Raw genomic sequence first — 12,662 nt, 5'->3', positions numbered from 1 at the left:
ATATAATCTATTATATATTATATATGCAAAGAAATCTATATTTTTTAGCACTAGAATTTCTTAAAGGGGGGAGGGGAAGACTGGAAATGCAGTTTGAGAGTTGTTTTATATTTTCGCTGTTTAAAGGTTTTGTGCTCACTGTTCTGTAAAACAAGACCACACAAAGGAGGACTCCTGCACCACCAGGTTTTGTGAAGAATCCAGGAACTGGCCCTGGCAGGAGAGGAGCAGCAGGGACGGGGATGCTCCCAAAACCAGCTTTTGTATTTTTTGTACCCAAACCCCTTGCTGCAGTTGCCAAAGGGTCTGGAGCACCATGGACCCTCTCTCTCACCCACTGACATAGCCCCCCTCTGCTTTTTTGGTCCAAGACTGTTGCTCTTCACTTCTCCAGCTCTTCCATCAGGCTCTGAGTGCAAGGAAAGCCCCATTGCTGGTCCTCAGCTGGTGGTGATGGAGCCACTGAACGCTCCCAGCTGGGGCTGAGGAGGAGAGAAATCCACATCCAGGCTCCATCCAGGAGCTCAGGCCAAAGACTCTGCATGCAACAGGGGACAGCAGTGGGAATGAAGTCCCATCCAGCCAGGACAGACCTTGGGATCCACACAAAGAGGAGCTTTGGTGTGCAGCGAGAGCGTGGTGGGGCCAGTGCAAGGCAACTTGGAAATATTTCGGGAGCAGAGCCAAACTCTGCTGAAACTTGACTTGAAGCTCTCAAGAACCAGATTCTTTGCCTCTGCTTTGCTGTAGGCTGTGAGAGGTAGAGCAGCCTTTAGGTAGGAGCAAGTAGAAGCTGGAATTTTAGTGGTGTGTCTTAGACTTGGCAAAAGAAATTGAAGATTGTATTTAGATTCTGTTTTGGTTGCAAAAGCACTTAGGAGGGGCTTTGGGGTCTGTGTAGTTGTTTGTATTGACAGTGTTTCTTTTTACTTGCTGTTTTTCTTCTGTTTTCCTGCTTTGGGGATTATGTTGGAGAACTACAGAGATACTTGTGCAATTTAACTTTTTTCATGCAAAGTTATTTACAAATTTAAAAAAAATAATAATAAAGAAAAAAAAATTGAGAAGAAAAAACCCCTTTTGCCTCCTTGTTTCCTTTCCCCAGCCCAGCCCTGTTTGTAAACCCAGTCCCAGGACATGGGAGCTCTCACTTATTTGCACAATTGTGCAAATTCCCTGTGGGGAGACTGAGGCACGAACCAACCTCAGTGAGACAATGGTTACACGCCACCTGTGTGAGACAAGGTTGGCTGTGCCTGGTGTCCTGAGCCCTGGGAGCTGCTCCAACCCTGGGAATAACATTCCCTGGCCCTGCAGGGAGCTCCTGGGGCTGGCAGCTCCTTCTGCTTGTGCTGTGTCTCCACCTGGCCAGGTAGATGCTCTAGGATGCCCAAGTGGCTTCAGAGCCCTTTTGGGTGCAGGGTGGGGAGAGGAGCTGCACAGAAGCTGCTCCAGCTTTGGGGCACCCACTCCTGCATGTCCCAACCCTCTTGCCCTGAGGACACAGCCCCCTTCTCTTGGGGAGCACATGAGGAGCACCCCAATAGCTCCCCAGGGATCTGCTGGATCTCTCAGCACCAGGCACAGGACACAGCCCCCTTCTCCTGGTGAGAACATGAGGAGCACCCCATCAGCTCCCTTGCTGGATCCCTCAGCACCAGGCACAGGACACAGCCCCCTTCTCACAGGGAGCACAAGAGGAGCACCCCACCAGCTCACCAGGGATCTGCTGGATCCCTCAGCACCAAGCACCCCAGCAGCCAGTCCCAGAGCTGCCACAGCTGCTCCCAATCCAGCCAATCTCAACCCAAAATAAGTCCTGAGCTCAGGACAGACCCATGCCTTGGTCTGTGTGTGCTTTGTGCTGGGAAGGCAGGATGCTGACCTTGGGAAAAGGTGGGGGAACAGCTTTGATGTGTCTGAGGAGGGGAATTTAGAGGCAGATCTGGGCTTTCCTTTCAGCTTTGGGGTAGTGGGGGCCGTGAATACCAGAAGGCATTAGGGAATTCCTTGTCCTGGCTTCTCCTCTCAGCTTCTAGTTAGAAGAGCTGCTCCCTTCTTCCCTCCCCAGTACTGGTGGCACTTCAGGGCTGCAAAAAAGCTGGCACTTCCCTGCCCCTCAGACCACTTCTGCACTTTGTTTTGCCAGGCACAAACACGTAGTACTGTTTGTAGTACTGTTTGTAGTACTGTTTTCAAACCCCCTGCAAAAGAGAAGCCTCCAGTATCCCCACCCTGCCAGGGGACTTAAAAAAACAACCTTGCCAGGAAAAAATATTCCAGCCTGCCCGAGCCAGCCGAGGGGTTTAAAGTGAGAAAGGGTGAATATAAAGGAGGCACCAGGCGAGGCCTGAAACAACCCCGTTTTGTTCAGCAGCTGAAAGCAACCAAACCGACTTGGACGTGAATTTTCCTTTCTTTGGGTGCGATAGCTCGGAGGGGGAGGTGTTCTTCCAGCAGGAGCCGGGGGTGCTCGGGGCGCTGGCATCGCCTGGCAGGGGCACAGGGCACAAAGCGCGGCTGTGCTCGGTGCCAGCAGCGAGGTCGGGACCCGGCACAGGGACCTGCCCGGGCTTGCCGGGGGCAGCGGGGCTGAGGCGGGGCTGGGGCCGCTCCAGCTCCGAGATTCGCCTGGCACAGGGCAGGGATGGGCTGGGGCCTGTGGGGATGGATGGAGATGAGAGATCTCTGCAGCCAGGTCTGGAACTTGGGGTTCATTGCAAAGGGCCTGGGTGCAGGGCCCTGCTGGGAGCTGCCAAACACAGCTCAGAGCAGGCCCCAAAGAGGAAGAGAGAGAAGGCAAGAGCATGGTAAAGAGAGAATGAGAGAGTAAAAGAGAGGATCAGAGGGCAAGGTTCCTGTTACAGTACAATAAATCCTCTTTTGGTTGTGGAATTTGGGGTTTATTGCAAAGGGCCTGGGTGCAGGGCCCTGCTGGGAGCTGCCAAACACAGCTCAAGCAGGCCTGAGAGGGTGAGAGAGTAAAAGGGTAAGAGCGTAAGGGAGTAAAAAAGGGTAAGAGAGTAAAAGGGTAAGAGCATAAAAGGGTAAGAGAGTGAGGTTGTCCTTACAATACAATAAATCTTCTTCTGTGTTGAATATTCTAATTCTCACGAACCAATCTAGTACAAGATACAAATCCTATAGCATTTACATACAGCCTGTAAGAATCATTACATTACCATACTGGGTTACATTTTAAACCCTAAAAACTCCTCTTTGGGCCCCTTCTGCCAAGCTGTAGGGTCTGCTCTGACCTTGGACCTGCCTGCAAGAGAGGGCATTGTATCCCCCCCATCAAAAGGGGATTACCTTCAGCTGGCCACACCATTGTTTTCCAGTCGTTGAGTAACTGAGGTATCTCAAAGCTTGCTTTCATTTCAATCTTGCTTATAGTTTCTATATTCTCAAAATCTTTTGCCAGGCAATCATATTTATAAGGCTTTCCTGTTTCATCTTCCCCAACAGGGGACCCCGAGCTGGGAGTGTCCCCCTGCTGCAAGCAATGAACCAGAGCACTCCAGGGCTGGCTGCGTTTTGGGGCATCCACCAGCACCCAGCAAAGGGGGTCTGGGAAGAACCCAGCTCCAAAAAGTCTCTGCAAGCTCAGCTCACTGTCCTAGTGAGGTCCTTCCCCAGCTGGTTATTAGGCACATGGCAATGATTCCTTTATTATTTATCTCTGCTATTTCCCCAGCCGTCCCCTCATCCATCATCCCTCCCTGATGGGCAAACATTGACACCTCAAACCAATCTCCTGTTCACAGAGGGAGAAAAAAATATACACATAAGCCCTTCTTTTCTCTCCCTTTCTTGCCGTGTCTTTCTTTTCCTTCCATTGAGTGTGGGGCTGGCATGGAGCCATTCTGGCAACAGTCGGCTTTCACTTGCTAATCATCCTAAATATTGAAAATCAACCCTAGAATAAACAGCTCAAAGATTGGGGCCATCTCTGCTCTGTTTGGAAATGCTAATCTCGCTGCCTTTTGTTTTCCTTGTGTGGATTTGGTGCCTTGAATTTGGAGGAGGTCACAGCTCATGGGTTCTCTCTTCATCCCCAGATTTCTAAAAATTTTTTCCCCTCTCATCGTAAAAAAATTCAGCCCATTTTAACATCCTGGGCTGGGATGGTTGGAGTGGTGAGGGGGGAGAAGGGGGAACAGGATGGAGGAGGGTAGGGAATGGACTCGCCTTGCATAGCAATGAATGAACCTCCAAAGTTTGGGAAAAACCAGGTTCCCAAACATGGATGTGAAACCCCTTGGGAACCACACTCGGACAGGGAGATCTGCTTGGGACAGCAGCTCCCTGGTGGGATGGGGTTGGCATTGGGGCAGTCTGGCACTCACACAAGGCTTGGGGACAGCTCAGGGACTCCCTGCCCTGTGATGCTGATTTTTGTGGTGTTTTACACCTGATGGGCTGGAGGTGCCCTAGCAAACTGCAGACAGGCTGTGCTGAGCCCACAGCCGGGATGGATCAGGCTGGATGTGAGCACCTCTGTGTGGGCTGCATTGGGTGAGCTGGCTTTGAGAACAGACAGGGGAGCAAAGCCCCTGCCCTGCTCTCCCAGCAGTGACCTTGCACCTGCAGCACTCACACAGCCAGGATCACTCTCAGCACCCTCATGGGGAAACTGAGGCAGGGCTGATGTGGCTCAGAACCTGATTCTCTCGGCAGGTCTGCAGCTATTTCAGCCCTGCCCTTGTGCGGCGTGTGGGGCTCTGCACCCTCCGGCATGGGGAGCACATCCAGCAGGATCCCCTCGGGTGCCCGTGGCCCTCTGTGCCCCCAGGGAGCCCGGGACGGGTCAGTGCCCGTTGCCAGTGGCTGTTCCCGGCTGGCACAATGTCCCGGCAGGCCGGGGCTTGCCCTGCACAGGGTAGGGGGGAGTGCCCCGGCCACAATGCAACAGCCCCTGCGTAAGAGCCGCCACATGGACGCGCTCGGCTGCCCCTTCCTCCTCCTCCTCATCCTCAGCCCCACCGCCCTCCTGATGCATGCCCCAGCAGGGCTCCTGCTCCTCCAGCCCAGCTCATGGGCCCCCTGTGGGCATGGGGGGCACAGGCAGCCCCCGGTGCAGGGGCTGAGCTGCCGGAGCCATGCCAGCATCGCCTCCTCCTTTGGGGAGCCACGTCATGCCAAGGGTGAAACTTGGCCGGTTTGCAAACAAGCGCCGGGGCCACGGGGATTTCTTTACAAAGGCTGTTTTTCCAGGTGATTTATTTCATTTATTTCCAGGTTTGGAGTGTTAGGACCGTCCCATGTCTTGAGGTTTTGGGGGTTTTTTCATTGCCATCATGACAGTGAGAAAATGGCTTTAGAAATCCAAAGCAAACACACTCCTTTGGTGCCTGACTCCTTGGGATGGGTCTTACACCCCTCAAAACAGGTGGAAGAGGGGCAGGCTGCAGGCTGTGGACACCCTGGACATGGCTCTCCTGTGGGTGCTGCTGTGGGCAGAGCCAAGTGTTTGGGGAATGGCCCAGTTCAGAGCAATGAGGGACAAATATTCAGGGCTTACAGATGGGACCAGCCAGGATAAGCAGCAACCGGAGTGAATCCTTTGGGATGCTCCTGTCCTGTGTACAGGGACCACTGGGCTGGAGGCTGGCACAGGCAGCAGGAGGGCTTAGGGCATTACGAGAGGCGGGTGTTGACCTAGAAATTGCAAAGAATTTGGCCTGGCACTGTGCTGGTGGGCACTGTGCCAGCCTGGCAGCCAAGGGAAGCACGGCTCTGCTCTGAAATGTTGCTCCTTTCCCCCATGCCTGGCTGGGAGAGGTGACTCTGCCTGCCCCAGGAGCTCTGGGAGCATTTGGGGCTCACTGCTGTCTTCACTCCCACCAGAGGCATCAGGTTTTGCTCCTTTGGGGAGCCCATGCTCCCTCCTAGTGTGGGGTCAGTGCCAATTCTCAGCTGGGGAATGGGAGGGAGCAGCCTGGCAAGTGCTGGGGGGAGTAATGCTCCATCCTGGCAGCTTTTGGTTACGAGACACATTAACAGGCAGGAATGTGCAAACATCCAAAGGTCGGAGCTGTGCAGGGCGGCTGTGGTGGCTGCAGTCCCTGGGAGTGCAGCAGATAGAGGCAGGACCCCCTTGTCCTGCTTCAGGCAGGCAGGGATGGCTGAGGAGAGTCCCCTCTGCACGGGGCTCATTGGACCTGCACGCCTCAGCAGACCCCAAGGCTCAGTGGCAGCTCTTTGCCATCCCTGAGTGGATTCCTGCCGAGGGGATGGGGCCAGCTGCAGCCCAGCACAGCCTCCCCATTCCTGTCACATGGGGGATGTGTGCCCAGCACCAACCCACATGGCAAACACCCCCCTTCCTTCCCCAGCAACGTGGCATAGGAAGAAAATGAGCATCATCCCCCAGGCTGGCCCCCAGCTCACAAAACTCGGTGCCCTGGAGATGCACTGTCCCAGACCAAGGTTTCTGCTACGTGCACACACATCCCACCATCCCAAACTCCGCTGGGAATCTCCAGGGAGGCTCTGCCAGGTGCTGCGTGACACCTTGCTAGCCCCCAGAATGTGGCAGCTCCTTGGTGGCCCGAGGGGCTTGCCCAGAGCAGGGGGTCTCTGTCCTGCTCCCCTCACTCTGGCAGAGCACTGAGTAAACAGTGACGAGGGGAACCTCGTTAATCCTGGGCTTTCATTTACAAAAAGCCATTTAGAGCTGGCTCTGCAGGCAGTTATCAGAGCACAGGGGAGGTTTTCCCAGCAGGACCTTAATTCCCTCTGCAAATAAAGCCAGAGGGAAGGAGAGCACAGCTTGAGTCTGTGATAGTTGAAAGCTTGGAGGGGCTTCTGGGGCCAGCCTTGGAGGGGCTGATTGCCTTGAGCTCTCTCCTGCAAGGAGCAGGGAGGGCTCTTGAGGGATTTCCCTGCTAGGCTCTGTGTCAGGGCAGTTCCAGCCGTGCCACATCCTTCCCTGGAGCAGCAGCACTGGCATGGCCCTGCTCAGGAACACACGGAAATGGCTGGGAAGCTGCTGAAGCCCAAGGGGACGTGGCTTTCCAGGAGCAGTGCACATCCCTGTGGCACAAGGCAGAGCTCTGGACCCTGCAGGTCAGGATCAAAGCGAAGTCAGAAGGGCTCAGGCGTTACCAGGGAGGCAAAATCCTGTGCTGGATTTGGTTCTTGTCTCATCCCTTCAAGTTCATGGGCACGTAACAGCCAAGGGAATGTGCCTAGGTACATCCTGTACCCTGCCTGTGCCCATCCCATACCCTGCCTGTGCCCACCCCATACCCTGCCTGTGCACTCCCCATACCTGTGCCCATCCCATACCCTGCCTGTGCCCATCCCATACCCTGCCTGTGCCCACCCCATACCTGTGCCCATCCCATACCCTGCCAGTGCCCATCCCATACCCTGCCTGTGCACTCCCCATACCCTGCCAGTGCCCATCCCATACCCTGCCTGTGCCCACCCCATACCTGTGCCCACCTCATACCCTGCCTGTGCCCATCCCATACCCTGCCAGTGCCCACCTCATACCCTGCCTGTGCCCACCCCATACCCTGCCAGTGCCCATCCCATACCCTGCCTGTGCCCACCCCATACCCTGCCTGTGCCCATCCCATACCCTGCCTGTGCCCACCTCATACCCTGCCTGTGCACTCCCCATACCCTGCCAGTGCCCATCCCATACCCTGCCTGTGCCCACCCCATACCTGTGCCCATCCCATACCCTGCCAGTGCCCATCCCATACCCTGCCTGTGCACACTCACCCCCTCTCTCAGGGGCTCCCTGCTTATAACCCCTCCTGGAAGAGAAAACTGGGGGCTTGTCAGGCAGCTCAGAGCTATTGGTTTTATGGCTGAAGATGAATTTGGCTGAAGGTTTGTCACTTTTTGTATTCAGCTGACCTGAGGGGAGCCAGAACAGGCTGTGTCTGGGCAGGGGGAACACCAGTGACTGTTCCCAAGTGTTCCTGCAGCCTGGGCACTGCTGGGTCCCACCATGGGGGAACACAGTCCAGGACCCTACAGCCCAGAATGGAAGGTTTGTAAATTTATGTTAATACTGACTCCTCCATACTCTGATCTCTCTCTTCTCCCACATCAAATGCAAAGCCCTCTCTGAGGCTCCTGGCTGCATTAATCTTGTTTTGCCCTCACTGCATCCTCAGGCAGCTCCTGTGGTTTGGGAATCCTGCTGCCCTGCTGCATCCCCAGCATCCTCTCCTCACTGTCCTCTCTTGCAGGAGCAGGATTAACCCTGCCAGTGGGAAGCAAGAGCAGGCACAACTCTTTGGGTTTTTTTCAATAAAATAGTTTATTATTTATAAAACAGCACTATATTTTAATGCAGAACTGTTCCTGGCATGAGCAGTACCAAGGCACAAGGCAGGGGACAGAAAGTCCCTGCTTTAAGAGCTACTTTTAATCGAATTTCTGCAAATCTTGTCAAGATCACACTTTTGTGCAATGACCTTTGCCACCATAAATGAAATCAGTGGACATAGGGGAGTATCTGGGTCTGTTCAGCAATTCACTGCCAAGCCCTGAGCAGGCAAAGCAAAACCCCTCCGTGCCTCAGTTTCCCCCCCTGCTAATCGGGCTCCCTTTTCTTTCCAGTGGCATTTTGGGAGGCCAACGCCCTGAACACCTTGTCCTCGGCCAGAGGGACTGTCACGTCCCCGCCAGCAGGTGCCACTTCCTCATGCCTGCGGTGGTGCACGCTCGCGTTGCTGAACAACGGAGCGGGGCCGTGGCTCGAACCCCGCAGCCTCCACACCCCGGGGCCGCCGGGCTCCCATCCCAGCCGGGTTCCAGGAATTCGGAGCGCTGGAACCAGTTTTGTTTAGCAAAGGCACTAAAAGGGACTCATTAACTCCCTCATTACTGTTATGAATAAGAAGCTTGACTAGGCCAATATTCAAGCAGCAATCAATTTATTATTTAATGTGGTAAAGTATGAGCAATACAGCGCTGGCTTCAGTGGGGGAAGTTTTCCCTCCAACTGCACACCGATAATTGATGGTTACAGGTATTTATAGGGGCACTCATCAGTTTTTTTTCAGCAGTTTCTATTTCCAATCTTTTACTCATCAGCAATTTTCATTCCAAATTATTACATCACAATTCTGTACACGATTGTGATTTTAATTTCTCAGGATGTATCTCAAAGGACCATCCCCAGATGGTGACAGTCCAGTTTCTGAAAGAAGAAAGACGAATCCCATCTGATGGGGTCCAGCTCCCCAGATGTGTGTCCACCTTTTAATTGCAGAGACTATAAATCTCATTACAGTGATGTCCAGCTTCCCTTTGGTTGAAACCATAAACCCTTGAGGTGATGTTCATCTTCCTTTCTCAAGCTGTTTTTCTCTGCTTCAATAAGGCATGAGATAAGCATATTTCCTTTATATATATTCCAAAGCTATAGTTTCAAGGATACAAGTAATATTCTAACATTATACTTCAAAAGGTTATTATTGCAGAACTCTTTATGGATTAAATGCAGGCAAAAAGCAACATCTTTAACACCTTAATTCCAATGTTCCTAAATCAACCAGGGTTAATTGCAAACAAAAGATGAGTTCAAAGGCCTTTTTCCATGCTTTATTTTCCTCAGTTATTATTAGAATTCACAGCTCTCCCATTGTTGGGGTCCACACATCTCGCATTCACAAATACACACATCGCCTGTTTGTACCTGACACGAAACACAGCTTTGCATCTCACATTACCACTGCACTGAGGATGCGACCCTTAGTTAGGCACTGTAGTGGTTTTGGTTTGCTAATTTGAGGTTTTCTTAATTTTGAGATTTTTTTTGCGTAATGTAGTATTGAGTGTGATGGGTTTAGTGTTGGTTAAATCACCAATGTACTCGTTTCCTGTTGTGGGATTAGGAGAAAGGTAAAGTAGGTTTAAAACTTTAAAAAGGTTTAAAATTTTAAAGAAGAATTTATTAATAGTAACTAAAAGAAAGCGTAATAAGAATTAGGACAAAACCTTTAGAGTACTTCTCTCTACAATAGATATAGATAATAGATATAGATATATACAATCTATATAGAAGTATATATATATATACTTCTATACAATGAAGTCTATATATATATACTTCTATATAGAGTATATATATATACTCTATATATATATACTTCTATAGTATCTATATATACTTCTATACTTCTACTCTATATATATATAGAGTATATATATACATACTCTATATATACATATATATATATACTTCTATAGTGTATATATATATGTACTTCTATGCAATAGTATACAATATACTCTACTGTATACTTCTATACAATAGAATATATATATATTTTTTTTTTACTGATAATGTAAAGGAATAAAACTTAAAATTTTAGTCAGTTTATCACTTCTAAAATAGTATTTTTTAGTTCACTTAGGGAGAGATGTCCTTCTTGTTAATGTTATGGAGACTTCTTTACAAGAAAAAAAATAGTTTTTTGTGGCTCTCGATTTCTTTATTAATAGCTGTTCTTTGGGGAAATCTGTAATTGTGAAGTCTTTCGTGTTTCCTACGAAGCTGGCTGCATTTCCCACCTTGTGTGCCCGTGCTGATAACGCAAATCCCTTCTGCGGCGGGTAAAGCGCGGCTTTGCGGGGGAAGCAGGAGGTGACTCAGCATTCCAGCCCGGCCGGGGCCGCGTCCCGGGCACGCAGCGCTGAACCGCGGGGAGGAACCGCCGGCGGGAACCGGAGCGGGAACGGGGCGGGAACGGAGCGGGAACCGAGCGGGATTGTCCCGGCATTGTCCCGGGTTGGTCCCGGGATGGTCCCGGAGCCGCCCCGCTGGGGAGCAGCCCGCCCGACCTGCGCCCACACACCCGTGAGCTTTGCCTTCTTTAGAACACGCTCTGATGCCTTGTGAAACTGGCCTAGAGCAGAGGCTGGACAGAGCTAAAGAATAAATAGGGATTTATTAAGATCCACCTTGGGCAGCACAAGAGCCCAGCCAGGGCTGCACCCAAGATGAGCCAAAATGGTCCCAAAATGCACGACCGGGCACGGGGTCTCTCACTGGGATCAGTTCTGCTCCATTTGCATCTTGGAGTTAATCTTGGGTCCTCCATACTCTGGTCTCTCTCCTCTCCCACAGCAAATGCAAATCCTTCTCTGAGGCTTCTGGCTGCAATAATTTTGTTTTTTGTCCAATTCCAGCTTTAGCCCATGCAGTCCCATCCTTCTTGTTTTTCTCTCTTCAGCCCACGTTGTTTGTGCTCCTGGGCCTGAGATTTGGATCATTTGTTCTTGGTGCCCAGCTGGAGCAGGAATTGTTTTGTCTCCCTACTCTGTGAAGAGAGCTCACCATCCCCTGATATGAAACTTAGACCTACACACTAAAGCAGAATAGAATCTGGAAAATATAAAACCTAAAACCTGAGGCATCAGCTCAAACTGCTGCATTTCTACCCTTTCTTTTTCCTTTTACCCAAAATAACCCCTGTGACTCCGTTTGACCAGCCATTCTTTTGGGTTTTGTTTTTTTTTCTTTTTCTGCTGCTTCCTCTTGCATGTGGTGCTGCACAGGGTCCAGCGGTTTTTACACAATGCTGTGCATTTATTTCTGTACATTTATTCTCTCCTTATCACCCCACATAGCTGGCATGTGAGGTGGGTGCATCTATCCCACTTTGCTCTGAGGGTCTGTTGCTCCACAAAGGGTGAGGGAGCCTTTTTGGTGGTTTTTCAGGAAATAACAGCATTACTGGGCAAAACACACACAACTGGTCCCCAAGGGAGGTTCCTTCTGGCTTTGGCTGCCCTTTGAATGAAGGGGTGAGTGCTGGCAGAAAGAGCATGGAATGCTGTAAAGAAAAATGTGGATCTGCTGTTCTGGGAGAAAGATCTTTGCCAATCACACCAGCCCAGTGTGGGAAAGCACAGAAGGTGCTGGGTGCTGAGCCTGGACAGGGATTTTCTCTCTTATACCCTCAAATCCCCTTTATCAGGTATCCCCACAAAACACAGGGAAAAATCAGAGCCAGAGCTTGGGCACATCCAGGGGCAGCAGGACAGGGTGGGTTGTGAAATCCATTGTTGAATAAAAAAAGAGCTTTTCTCTGGAGCCCGGGGAGGTTTGACAAGGGGAAGATGGATGGGCACACCTCAGTCCCTGGGCATGGCAGGAGCCTTGGAGAAGCAGGAGCTGGGGCTGGAGAACCTTCAGGGGCTGCAGAACCTGCTCTGGGCTTGGGGTGATTTAGGAGACACAGGGTGTGTGACACCCCTGGCCATCCCCCTGTGCTGTGGGAGGGAGCAGCTCCCCCGTGGGATCACCTTTCTCCCTAGAAAGGATGCAGGACAGGGGTGGGCTGACATAATTCATGCTCACTTTTCATAATTTCACTTCCCTGGTCTCAAACTCCTGGACTCTCCCTCCACATCTGTTGTGCACAAATTCAGATTTGTTACCCCCAGTGCAGTAAGCCAATTATGACACACTCAAGAGAGACAATAATTATTTATTCCAGAGCTGCACAAGCCTGGATGCTCGCTGGGATTCCACAAATCAAGCCATGACAACTATCCAAACCTTTTGCTATTTATACATTTTAGGAAACGAAGGAATTTGTGTTGATTTGCTACAAGTCACATAGTTTTCTTATTAATTATTATTCTATCTTGTATTGGGAAAATATTCTCTCACTAGCCATGCT

Source organism: Ammospiza caudacuta, chromosome 19, assembly GCF_027887145.1.
Source record: "Ammospiza caudacuta isolate bAmmCau1 chromosome 19, bAmmCau1.pri, whole genome shotgun sequence".
NCBI lineage: Eukaryota > Metazoa > Chordata > Aves > Passeriformes > Passerellidae > Ammospiza > Ammospiza caudacuta.
This window is presented reverse-complemented; position numbering follows the sequence as displayed.